Below are 4,362 nucleotides of genomic sequence, written 5' to 3'. Positions count from 1 at the left end.
TTTCAGTACAAATAAAAAATTTAAATCTTGATTTTTTTTTTTTTTTGGCCAACATTCTAAACAGTGAAATTTTACTCTACTTCCAGTTTTCAAACCAAAACTAACAAAAAACTAACGAAAATTACCCAACTAGCAGTAAGTCCCGTATTCCAACGTTATTTTTAAACCAATTATAGGCCGGGCGCGGTGGCTCAAGCCTGTAATCCCAGCACTTTGGGAGGCCGAGACGGGCGGATCACGAGGTCAGGAGATCGAGACCATCCTGGCTAATACTGTGAAACCCCGTCTCTACTAAAAATACAAAAAACTAGCCGGGCGAGGTGGCGGGCGCCTGTAGTCCCAGCTACTCCGGAGGCTGAGGCAGGAGAACGGCCTAAACCCGGGAGGCGGAGCTTGCAGTGAGCTGAGATCTGGCCACTGCACTCCAGCCCGGGCTACAGAGCAAGACTCCGTCTCAAAAACAAAACAAAACAAAACAAAACAAAAAAAAAACACAATTATAACCTACTGCCAGTAATTATTTGTAAGTACCTGCTTCTTTTATTAAGCACTGGTCAGTTACATAAAAAAATAATTTGCAAGAATGACACTTGGCAATGGGTCACCTTAATGCTTCTGGAATAAACAGAAGCATTAACAAAACACCAGATCATAAGCACTTTTAAATCTGTAATCTGAATTACCAAAAGGATTTTTAAATGTTACTTTTCCATTGATAGATGGTAGGAAGTCTAGTCCCAGCTAACACAGTTGATTTTAAAAAACACACAAATCCCTAAGCTACATAGTAACGGAATACTACACTTGTGCTTTTTATATCATATGGAAACAGCTCCAGGCAGAGTACAAGAAGAAACCTGCCAAATCAAAGTACAGTAAATAAAGTTCCTCTATGTACTCCAGAGAGAAAACCTTAAAAATAAAAATCAGAAGACCACCTACTGTTGCCCCCCCACCCCAACAAAAAACACCCAAAACATTTTCGTTTTGAACCTAACATTTCCCTAAGATGTTCACAGGAGAAGCTTTAAGGTAATTAAAGCCGCAGCAGTACAGTTGAAAGCGCCACACTACAGGGGAAATGCCCTAAAGGGTTCAGCAGCTGCCCACCCATCCCGAACCACCCCCCATCTCAGTAATATGTAAAAGCTCCTGTTTTTTTTTTTTTTTTTTTAATGCTAATAAAGGCATACTACCTAGTGTGCTAAAGATTACAACTAGCAGCATTAGAGTAGTAAAGTGAAAATAGGAAGCCTACAGGAATGATCTGAATGACCACTTTGAAGAAACAAAGCAGCAGACAGGACCCTTAGCCCTCTTGTTTATGTAGGGAAGCAGTTGAATTAAACTCAGATTTACCCACATTAACAAAAATTTAACAAAGCTTCCCCAAGACACCAGAATAAAACTTGACCTTTCCAGTCTAAAAGGCAGAGAGAGGCCTCTACCATGTCCTGGAGTTGAATGAGTTCAAAGATTGGCAATAAAGGAAAAAAGAAAGCATTACGGGTGTGATGCCAACAAGCTTTGGAGTTTTTCGAACAGTCACACCAAGTTTCTCCAGCACACGGGCACCCTTTTCCTGGTACTCTTGTCGGGTCATCCAAAAGTTGTCTTTGGCTTTCACGGTATCTGCTAGAACTGCACCACCCAGGAATACCATGTGCTTTCTGCTGGGTGGGTCTCCAATGCTGATCTCAAATTTAGAAAGTTTTTCCACATCACCCTTTAAAACTCATTCTAAGTAAAGCTGTTTAAGTTCTCGTCCCAACGGTGAAGGCACGATACATAGTAGACCCTCCAGAAAGCACAATGTATTTGTAGGATTCCGATCTGGTATCAGCGTCAGCTGCCCGAATTGTGTTAAAAAGCAATTCAGCAACACCAGCTCCTTCAACATTGATCAAATAAGGCTGAAATAAAATTTCTGGTGCTTCAAATCTCTCTCCCCCAATTTTGAAGATATGTCCATCTGGGAGTGTATCTGATTCAACCAATACTTTGGTTTCTAAGGCCAGTTTCTGCTCTTGCTCAATATTATATCCCACGTAACACAGTTTTTCTTTAATCATGCAAACCGTTTCCAAATCAGCAGGGTGGTTTAAGGCATATCTTCGCAATAGAAGCAACTTGCTATCTAGTTATATCCCTCCCAGCAATATCCAGTCTCCTGATAAGATGAGGGAGAGAAAAACCTTCATATATTGGGCAAATGTGAGTCACACCATCTCCAGAGTCTACCGCTACATCAGTCAATAAACCTTGAGCGTACAAAGTCAGAACTATCTGGATGGCTGCATATACACCAGAAAATTGCTAAGTTTCAAACATTACCTCTACAGTCCTCTCTCTGTTTTGGTTGGGTCCATAGGACGTTCTGTGAGCAAGATTTTACAATTTCTGGTATCCATATTAAGTTTCTCTGGTCCAAACGTGTAGTCCCACAGGTGTTTCATGTCATCCCAATTTCGTACTATGCCATTTCCCACAGGGTAGTTAACTTCTAACATTGATCGTAATTCGCTTGCCTCATCACCAACCATAAGATCCTTGTTCAATGTTTCCCACTTTGGTGGTTGATCTGGTAACAGGTCTTCCAACCAAAGCTGGGAAGATGTGTTCTGGAAAGTTAGAGCCTGCACATCCACACTTCACAAACCCGGTGCTGTTGTCGCACACCACCACCTTCCGGTCCTGGCTGTCCATCCTCCGCCAGGGGGAGAGCCGCTGCCACCCGGCCGTTTTCTCTTCTTCCTCCTCCCTCTCCATCTTTGCTTTCAAATAAGTGGTCTTAATTCGTCCTCCTATGGAAAAAGTTTAAATCAGTTTATTATAAATATATCTAAACCATTAATTTTTGCAGCTTTCAGGTAAAGTCCAGCACTTCATTTATACAAAGTCTACGAGGTCATAGAGATCTAATCTTAAGTCGAGACATCCATTCAAGTCTTCGGCACAATCCCTCGCCAGTTAGAGCACAGCATGCCTGGATATGCCACTGGTGTTCCTTAATAGAACGTAGCTTCAAAAACTGGGCGATTTCTGCTACAGTCATGCATTCTTTAACATCTTGTTTATTAGCAAATCTCAGCAATCCAGCTTTTCTTAGGTCTTCATGCGCTAACATTTTAGAGTTCTTCTCTAGTTACAGAAATCCTCTCTCTGTACTGTCCACAACAACTATTACAAACTCTGTGTTAGTAGAGTACGTGTTTCAGGAACAACAAAAAGATTCTTGGCCACCAATATCCCACATTAGGAAACGTGTATTATTCATCACTAACTCTTCTACGTGACTTTCTCTTGTAGATGTATGTACAACTTCATTCATAGAAAACTGGTAGAGAATGGTAGTTTTCCCTGCATTATCCAGCCCAACAATGAAAACTTTGTGCTCCTGGTGATTGAACAGTCTCCATGTTCTAGTGAAGAAAATTCTCATTCTCGGGCACGGACCCCCGGCTGCAGACACCCGGGCCTCCTGGCCTCCCCTGGCTCAGGCTGACTGGGGAAGAGAGAGAGGCACTGAAGCCTCCATCTCTGCTGCTGCTCAGGCGCTGGCCCACTTCCAGGGAACCGGAGGGAGGCCGAAGCCCAGGTCGCCCTGCCGCGTGAGAAGTCCCGCCGCGGCGCGACAGCGGCGGGACTTCTCACGCGGCACTCGCCTGGCTCGCGGACATCGCAGCCAGGTTGTCCGCGAGGAGCATCGCGGGCCAGCGTCCTCCCCCAGCTCCTCTCGGGCAGCTGCACCAAAGTAATTCTTTTCCAACACACAAGGTCCTTTGCTTACCTAATAGGACCAAATGAAATGAAAGCATGTTAAAACTAATCCATTATTCAAATATTACAAATGGAATTCACACATACAAAGTTGAATCCATGCCACTCTATACATAACGATGCAATTTTCAACATAGTTTTCTGAAAAAATGTCAAGCGTCCTACATAATTAAAAAACTATCAAGATTTCTCTTTTCATCAATGAATTTGGCCTATTAAAATAACACAATAAACATAACAGACCATGTGATAGTTTTCCAACATCTTTCTATCTATAAAGTTTGTATAAGATTAAATCTCACAAGAGAAAAGTAAATATAAATAAAATAGAAGAGATGATTTAAAAATCAAAACACAGATCATATAAGGGCTTGTGTGAAACTTACGAATGCTTCAACGAAGAATTATAGTTTGAGAATTTTGAACTGTTCACATGGTATGCTTTGGAAACAGCATATACTGTTAGAAATGTGACAATGAATAAAATGATCGGGTAATATAAATGAAAAATGGCCTCGAACCGGCGGTAGTAAGTAACCAATGTGGAAAACTGGATGGAGAATTAACTCCATCCAGGGGCAG

The 4,362-nt window shown here is 42.0% G+C and overlaps 2 pseudogenes; both read right to left on the bottom strand.

The window, feature by feature from the left end:
• Positions 1–1,307: 1,307 nt before the first annotated feature.
• LOC105498480 (actin-related protein 2-like) lies at positions 1,308–2,912 on the bottom strand (annotated as a pseudogene).
• LOC105498526 (ADP-ribosylation factor-like protein 5A pseudogene) lies at positions 2,909–3,457 on the bottom strand (annotated as a pseudogene).
• Between the last annotated feature and the right edge of the window lie 905 nt (positions 3,458–4,362).

This window comes from Macaca nemestrina, chromosome 15 (assembly GCF_043159975.1).
Source record: "Macaca nemestrina isolate mMacNem1 chromosome 15, mMacNem.hap1, whole genome shotgun sequence".
Classification (NCBI taxonomy): Eukaryota; Metazoa; Chordata; class Mammalia; order Primates; family Cercopithecidae; genus Macaca; species Macaca nemestrina.
The sequence above is the reverse complement of the archived record's forward strand: the minus strand, read 5'-3'. Positions and strand labels throughout refer to the sequence as shown.